The 9312-nt window shown below is 42.8% G+C and overlaps 1 long non-coding RNA gene across 1 annotated transcript; it reads right to left on the bottom strand.

Annotated features, from left to right (window-relative positions):
* Positions 1–4688: 4688 nt before the first annotated feature.
* On the bottom strand, positions 4689–8411 carry LOC135533981 (uncharacterized). The gene is made up of 2 exons (XR_010454614.1): positions 8274–8411; positions 4689–4906 (listed from the first exon to the last, which is right to left on the bottom strand). It is a non-coding gene; the product is annotated as an uncharacterized LOC135533981 (long non-coding RNA).
* Positions 8412–9312: the final 901 nt, after the last annotated feature.

The raw sequence follows: 9312 nt of genomic DNA, 5'->3' as shown, positions 1-9312 counted from the left end.
GTTTTCTAATCATAAACATAATTATATAGCCATTTATATGTATAATCATGACAACCATAATAATGCAATTTAGCAAGTATTATTTCATGATCAACCGTGTCAAACATTCTAGATCAATCTAGAAAGACGACAAGAGCGTATTCATTGTTGTTCAGGGTATTTTATTAGGATCTATTAGCGGTTGCAAAAGCAGCAGCTACTCTTCCTGGGGTCCACACAGAACACACAACATGAAACACAGAACACACAACATGAAACACAGAACACACAACATAGAACACAGAACACACAACATAGAACACAGAACATGAAACACAGAACACACAACATAGAACACAGAACACACAACATAGAACACAGAACATGAAACATGACATAATACAGAACATCAATAGACAAGAACAGAACTACAGCAATTTACAAAAGGCACGCGTAGCCTACATATCAATACCTACACACAAACTGTCTAGGTCCAATAGGGGAGAGGCGTTGTGCCGCGAGGTGTTGCTTTATCTGTTTATGAAACCAGGTTTGCTGTTTATTTGAGCAATATGAGATGGAACAGAGTTCCATGCAATAATGTCTCTATAATACTGTACGCCATCTTGAATTTGTTCTGGTTTTGGGGACTATGAAAAGACCCCTGGTGGCATAAGTGTGTGTGTGGCAGAGCTGTGTTTACGTTGACTATGCAAACAACTTGGGATTTTCAACACAATGTTATTAAAAGAAGTGATGCAGTTGGTCTCTCCTCAACTCTGAGCCAAGAGAGACTGACAGCACAGTATTTATATCAGCCCTCTGATTACCATGAAGAGCAAGACGTGCTGCTCTGTTCTGGGCCAGATGCAGCTTAACTAGGTCTTTCTTTGCAGCACTGGACCACACGACTGGACAATAATCAAGATAAAATTAAACTAGAGACTGCAGAATACTTTATTTTTACTGATGATTTTTGAGAGCGGTTGTAACCAAGGTTTCCAGAAGGGGAAGAAGTGGTGAAATAAAGAACTGAAGTACACAACATGACCAAAGATATGTGGACACCTGCTTGTCGATCATCTCATTCCAAAATCATGGAGTTGGTCCCCCCGCTTGACAAATCAAATGACAAAACACTCAGCCCTCCAAGACTCAGGTCAGTCAAGATGTTCCATGACATACTTCAGAAGAGAAGTCGGACAGACCTCCGTTAAATACACTTAAATGGACTCTTGCACCCAGCAGGCCTTAATGAGAAATTACATTTTTCCTGCAGCTTGTTTTTTGTAATAAGTTCTGAATAGGCCAAACATTTAGGTTAATGACATCATAATGACACGGAATGACATCATAATGACAGGTAATGACATCACAATGACAGGTTGGCATATTGTATGACATATTGGATATTGTATTTTGTATTCTGTTTCTACTTACCGGAGCGTTGTTCTATTTCTTTTCTTTGGATTTTATACAGGAGGAGCCAGCAGCAGATTTAACTTTGTATAAAGTGGATCCGAGCACATTGTTTGTTTTTTTTTTCACGGTATACGGGGACGATGAAAAACACTTTCGTCTGAGTGCTGATCTGAACTAGCACACTATATAGGGGATAAGGTGTCTTTTGGGACGCTTTTCAAGACGTTAAATATTACACAGTCTGAGACTGTATCGGTTAGCAATATACACCGAGTGGACAAAACATTAAGAACACCTGCTCTTTCCATGACAGACTGACCAGGAGGAAAGCTATAATCCCTTATTGATGTCACTTGTTAAATCCACTTCAATCAGTGTAGATGAAGGGGAGGAGACAGGTTAAAGAAGGATTTTGTAGCCTTGAGACATGGATTGTGTCTGGGCAAGAAAAGACTGAAGTGCCTTTAAAAGGGGTATGGTAGAGGGTGTCAGGCACATCGTTTTGTGTCAAGAACTGCAACTTTGTTGGGATTGTCACACTCAACAGTTCCCCATGTGTATCAAGAATGGTCCACCACCCCAAGGGCATCCAGCCAACTTGACACAACTGTGGGAAGCATTGGAGTCAACATGGGCCAGGATGTCTGTGGAACGCATTCGACACCTTGTAGAGTCCATGCCGAGGGCAAAATGGGGGGGGGCAACTCAATATTAGAAAGGTGTTCCTTTGGTATAGTAACTGTATGTTGCTTCAGAAGGTTGAGAAATGTTCCACTCTGTGTCCAGGTTTCCACTTCCTACCCTGTCCTGTAAACAGCTCTGTAGTTCGCTGTTCTTGAATCTTCACCCCTCCTCTGTTGTTCTGGGACCTTCACCCCTCCTCTGTTGTTCTGGAACCTTCACCCCTCCTCTGTTGTTCTGGAACCTTCACCCCTCCTCTGTTGTTCTGGGACCTTCACCCCTCCTCTGTTGTTCTGGGACCTTCACCCCTCCTCTGTTGTTCTGGGACCTTCACCCCTCCTCTGTTGTTCTGGGACCTTCACCCCTCCTCTGTTGTTCTGGGACCTTCACCCCTCCTCTGTTGTTCTGGGACCTTCACCCCTCCTCTGTTGTTCTGGGACCTTTTCCCCCTCCTCTGTTGTTCTGGAACCTTCACCCCTCCTCTGTTGTTCTGGAACCTTCACCCCTCCTCTGTTGTTCTGGGACCTTCACCCCTCCTCTGTTGTTCTGGGACCTTCACCCCTCCTCTGTTGTTCTGGGACCTTCACCCCTCCTCTGTTGTTCTGGGACCTTCACCCCTCCTCTGTTGTTCTGGGACCTTCACCCCTCCTCTGTTGTTCTGGGACCTTCACCCCTCCTCTGTTGTTCTGGGACCTTCACCCCTCCTCTGTTGTTCTGGAACCTTCACCCCTCTGTTGTTCTGGAACCTTCACCCCTCTATTGTTCTGGAACCTTCACCCCTCTATTGTTCTGGAACCTTCACCCCTCCTCTGTTGTTCTGGAACCTTCACCCCTCCTCTGTTGTTCTGGAACCTTCACCCCTCTGTTGTTCTGGAACCTTCACCCCTCTATTGTTCTGGAACCTTCACCCCTCTATTGTTCTGGGACCTTCCCCCCTCCTCTGTTGTTCTGGAACCTTCACCCCTCCTCTGTTGTTCTGGAACCTTCACCCCTCCTCTGTTGTTCTGGGACCTTCACCCCTCCTCTGTTGTTCTGGGACCTTCACCCCTCCTCTGTTGTTCTGGAACCTTCACCCCTCTGTTGTTCTGGAACCTTCACCCCTCTATTGTTCTGGAACCTTCACCCCTCTATTGTTCTGGAACCTTCACCCCTCCTCTGTTGTTCTGGAACCTTCAGTGTGAACTCTAGAACTTCCCCCTGTGGAGCGAGGCTGTGTGTGTATCCCAAATAGATTATATAGTGCACTACTTTTGACCTTGTCAAAAGTAATGCACTCCATAGTGACTAGGGTGTAGTTGTGGTGAGGTAACATCCTGGCTGTATGAAGCATTGGGTTACAGAGGCCTGGTTGCCCAGGCTGGGACAAAGAGAGGAAGCGTGGTGCATCCTCCTCAGTGTAAGTTCTGATTGATACACCCAGAATACTGGACGTCAACTACCCATGACGCAACACGGAGTCAGTGAACACAGAGAGACAGAGAGAAAGGCCGGGATTCAATGCAAGACTCGTTATAACGCTGCACACTACACCAGACTTTTAAAGATCATTTAAAAAAGGACTTTTGCATTGTAATTTAATGACATTGACATAATATATCTGCAGTAATAGTGGAATGATAGTGTTTCACAATATATATATTTTTAAAGTACATTCAAAAATGTTAACTTTCTATTAGACAACAAAAGCCACAATTGCCTTTGTTGTCACGAAGGGAAACTGCACCCTCACGCTCTTCCATCGGTGTCACTAGGAGGCGTGTCCTCTCCTCCTCGAGCACAACCAACAATGAAAGAATGGAAAAAAAAAGCGCTTGTAATTTCCTGGTTGCTAAAAATTCTACACTCTTTGCTCAATTTCAGTTTATGTGAGAAAACAAGCACTGAATAGTGTAGGGAATCACTGTATTAAATCTAAATCCCTGTGAAATATTTTCAATAACAAAAACAATCATTTTTACTGCTGTTTGAAGTTGGTGGACGAAACTGAAAGTAAAATAGTAACCTCTACACCACCATGTTCCAGGGAAATGGGATGCGTTGTTGCGTCAATTCACCTTGCTTCCGCATGAGATATCGTCTCTCTGGATGCGCGCTGTGTTAAGAAGCAGTGCGGCTTGGTTGGGTTGTGTATCGGAGGACGCGTGACTTTCAACCTTCCGCACGGGAGTTGTAGCGATGAGTCGAGATAGTAGCTACTAAAAACAATTGGATACCACGTAAATTGGGGAGAAAACGGGGTAGAAGGAAAAAGGTTGAGCCCCGGCTTGGCTTGAATCCCGGCCAAAGAGAGAGGACATTGGGATCCATACACGCAAGATTGATCAGTTCATTACAATACCTATTATTGACCATTTCCAATTTGACATTTCTATGACATGGTCACGTGGCCTAAGTTTAAATAAAGATGATGGACAGAACATTAAAAAAAAACATGGACAGGCACACAGACAACAGTGAACAGATTCCAGGTGGAGCAACAGGTTGGAGAGAACAACGTTTCTGTAGAACAACAGTCTACAGTCTTATGGCATCAATAGTGAGTGTGTGGGTTCATATCCATGTCTGTCTCCCTCTGTGTGTTGGCGTGTGTATATATTTAAAACACGTTTTTTTTGTCAACACACTTTATTTTCAACATTGCAGAAGCAACTTAAATTTTTTTTGCAAACTAAAGCTTACAATTTGTATTAAATAAATAAATAAAGACGTGTGTCTATCTGGGACCCCACTTGATGTTGCTGAGGCCCTGGAACTGTCTCTTTAAGGCCTGTCTGTCTGACCAGTCTGAGTGGAGGTGACTGTCGTCTTCCACCTCGTCCAGCATCTGTCAAAACCACAGACATAATACACTACGGTTTACGGTAATGTACTCGTAAAACCACAGACATAATACACTACGGTTTACGGTAATGTACTCGTAAAACCAGACATAATACACTAAGGTTTACGGTAATGCACTCAGATAAAACCACAGACATAATACACTAAGGTTTACGGTAATGTACTCAGATAAAACCACAGACATAATACACTAAGGTTTACGGTAATGTACTCAGATAAAACCACAGACATAATACACTAAGGTTTACGGTAATGTACTCAGATAAAACCACAGACATAATACACTAAGGTTTACGGTAATGTACTCAGATAAAACCACAGACATAATACACTAATGTATATTCACTGTAAAACAGGGAGACTATAGACTATATAATGTATATTCACTGTCAAACAGGGAGACTATAGACTATATAATGTATATTCACTATAGGACAGGGAGTTTGTATAGACTATATAATGTATATTCACTATAGGACAGGGAGTTTGTATAGACTATATAATGTATATTCACTATAGGACAGGGAGATTGTATAGACTATATAATGTATATTCACTATATAATGTATATTCACTATAGGACAGGGAGACTATATAGACTATATAATGTATATTCACTATAGGACAGGGAGACTGTATAGACTATATAATGTATATTCACTATATAATGTATATTCACTATAGACTGTATATTCACTATATAATGTATATTCACTATAGGACAGGGAGTCTGTATAGACTATATAATGTATATTCACTGTAGGACAGGGAGACTGTATAGACTATATAATGTATATTCACTGTAGGACAGGGATACTGTATAGACTATATAATGTATATTCACTATATAATGTATATTCACTATAGGACAGGGAGTCTGTATAGACTATATAATGTATATTCACTGTAGGACAGGGAGTCTGTATAGACTATATAATGTATATTCACTATATAATGTATATTCACTATAGGACAGGGAGCCTGTATAGACTATATAATGTATATTCACTATAGGACAGGGACTCTGTATAGACTATATAATGTATATTCACTATATAATGTATATTCACTATATAATGTATATTCACTGTAGGACAGGGAGTCTGTATAGACTATAATGTATATTCACTGTAGGACAGGGAGTCTGTATAGACTATATAATGTATATTCACTATAGGACAGGGATACTGTATAGACTATAGACTGTGTATTCACTATAGGACAGGGATACTGTATAGACTATATAATGTATATTCACTATAGGACAGGGAGTCTGTATAGACTATATAATGTATATTCACTATAGGACAGGGAGTCTGTATAGACTATATAATGTGTATTCACTATAGGACAGGGAGTCTGTAATATTCACATGTATAGTTGACATCAGAAGTTTACATACACCTCAGCCAAGTACATTTAAACTCCGTTTTTCACAAATCCTGACATTTTAATCCCAGTAGAAAATCCCTGTTTCAGGTCAGTTAGGATCACCACTTTATTTGAAGAATGTGAAATGTCAGAATAATAGTAGAGAGAATGATTTCTTTCAGCTTTTATTTCTTTCCATCATCTTCCCAGTGGGTCAGAAGTTTACATACAATCAATTAATATTTGGTAGTGTAACAGTATAACTTTAGACCGTCCCCTCGCCCCTACCCGGGCGCGAACCAGGGACCCTCTGCACACATCAACATCAGTCACATAATTGTCCTTCCTCATGAAGCCATCTATTTTGTGAAGTGCACCAGTCCCTCCTGCAGCAAAGCACCCCCACAACATGATGCTGCAACCCACGTGCTTCACGGTTGGGATGGTGTTCTTCGGCTTGCAAGCTTCCCCTTTTTCCTCCAAACATAACGATGGTCATTATGACCAAACAGTTCTATTTTTATTTCATCAGAACAGAGGACATTTCTCCAAAAAGTACGATCTTCGTCCCCATGTGCAGACGCAAACCGTAGTCTGGCTTTTTTTTAATGGAGGTTTGGAGCAGTGGCTTCTTCCTTGCTGAGTGGCCTTTCAGGTTATGTCGATATAGGACTCGTTTACTGTGGATATAGATACTTTTGTACCTGTTTCCTCCAGCATCTTCACAAGGTCCTTTGCTGTTGTTCTGGGATTGATTTGCACTTTTCGCACCAAAGTACATTCATCTCTAGGAGACAGAAGGCATCTCCTTCCTGAGCGGTATGATGGTTGCGTGGTCCCATGGTGTTTATACTTGCGTACTATCGTTTGTACAGATGAGCGTGGTACCTTCAGGTGTTTGGAAATTGCTTCCAAGCAAGACCCAGACTTGTGGAAGTCTACAATTTTGGGCTGATTTCTTTTGATTTTCCCATGTCAAGCAAAGAGGCACTGAGTTTGAAGGTAGGCCTTGAAATACCTCGACAGGTACACCTCCAATTATGTCTATTGGCCTATCAGAAGCTTCTAAAGCCATGACATAATTTTCCAAGCTGTTTAAAGGCACAGTCAACTTAGTGTATGTAAACTTCTGACCCACTGGAATTGTGATACAGTGAATTATAAGTGAAATAATCTGTCTGTAAACAACTGTTGGAAAAATTACTTGTGTCATGCACAAAGTAGATGTCCTAACTAACTTGCCAAAACTATAGTTTGTTAACAAGACATTTGTGTAGTGGTTGAAAAACAAGTTTTAATGACTCCAATTTAAGTGTATTTAAACTTCTGACTTCAACTGAATGCATGTGTATGTGTGTGTACTTGTGTGTGTGTGTGTGTGTATGTGTACGTGTGTGTGTGTGTACGTGTATGTGTACGTGTGTTTATGTGTGTGTATGTGAGTGTATGTGTGTGTGTATGTGTACGTGTGTGTGTGTGTATATGTGTACGTGTGTGTGTGTATATGTATATGTGTGTGTATATGTGTACGTGTGTGTATATGTGTACGTGTATATGTGTGCGTGTGCGAGTGTGTGAGTGAGTGTATATGTGTACGTGTGTGTATGTACGTGTACGTGTGTATATATGTGTACGTGTGTGTGTGTGTGTATATATGTGTACGTGTGTGTGTGTGTGTGTGTGTACGTGTGTGTGTGTGTGTGTGTGTGTGTGTGTGTGTGTGTGTACGTGTGTGTGTGTGTGTGTACGTGTGTGTGTGTGTGTGTGTACGTGTGTGTGTGTACGTGTGTGTGTGTGTGTGTACGTGTGTGTGTGTGTGTGTGTGTGTGTACGTGTGTACGTGTGTGTATATGTGTACGTGTGTGTGTGTGTATATATGTGTACGTGTGTGTGTGTGTGTGTATGTGTGTATGTGTGTGTGTATGTGTGTGTATGTGTGTGTACGTGTGTGTACGTGTGTGTACGTGTGTGAGTCCCACCTTGAGTTCCTGTTGTCTCTTGTAGTGGTGCATCATCATCTGTTTCTGTTGTTCCTCTGTGACCACAGGTTCCCTGGCTGGCGCCCCCTGGCCCCTCTGACAGGAACACATGGTCAAGCATCAGGACGAGAGAGCTATCCCCATTGAGAACGTCTAAATCTATCCCCCTCTCTCTAGAACATCTAGATCTATCTCTCACTCTAGAAAATCTAGATCTCGGTCTAGAACAATCCTAGATCTCGCTCTCTCTAGAACATCTAGATCTATCTCTCCAGGCTACGACCAAGGGCTAGGCCTACCAAGGGCTAGGCCTACTACGAACTGAAAAGCATGGACTATTGCTTCCTGGTTTCCTCTCCTCACCTCATCTTATTGGCTCCGACGTGATCTGAACTATCCTGTGTTTTTATATGGAGATGAGAGAAGAAACCACTTTGGATCATTGACATGTACCCTCTGTAAACATGTACCCTGTCTCCATCTTCAAGATGTCGACGACGGGTAGCTCAGTCACACCCGAGAACAGCTGATAAAGTGGCTCACGCTCTGCTCACGCGGGCAAAAAGATAAACGTACAGTGTAACAGGTAAAAACCTCTCCTCCAGTCAGTAACGCCCCAGTGTGCATCTCCTCCAGTCAGTAACGCCCCAGTGTGCATCTCCTCCAGTCAGTAACGCCCCAGTGTGCATCTCCTCCAGTCAGTAAGTCAGTGCATCTCCTCCAGTCGTAACGCCCAGTGTGCATAGCCCCTCCTCCAGTCAGTAACGCCCAGTGTGCCCAGTGTGCATCTCCTCCAGTCAGTAACGCCCCAGTGTGCATCTCCTCCAGTCAGTAACGCCCCAGTGTGCATCTCCTCCTAACGCCCAGTGTGCATCTCCTCCAGTCAGTAACGCCCCCAGTGTGCATCTCCCAGTCAGTAACGCCCCAGTGTGCATCTCCTCAGTCAGTAACGCCCCAGTGTGCATCTCCTCCAGTCAGTAACGCCCCAGTGTGCATCTCCTCCAGTCAGTAACGCCCCGCCCCAGTCAGTAACGCCCCA

The sequence above is a fragment of the Oncorhynchus masou genome, unplaced genomic scaffold (assembly GCF_036934945.1).
Source record: "Oncorhynchus masou masou isolate Uvic2021 unplaced genomic scaffold, UVic_Omas_1.1 unplaced_scaffold_2869, whole genome shotgun sequence".
In the NCBI taxonomy this organism is placed as follows: domain Eukaryota; kingdom Metazoa; phylum Chordata; class Actinopteri; order Salmoniformes; family Salmonidae; genus Oncorhynchus; species Oncorhynchus masou.
The sequence above is the reverse complement of the archived record's forward strand: the minus strand, read 5'-3'. Positions and strand labels throughout refer to the sequence as shown.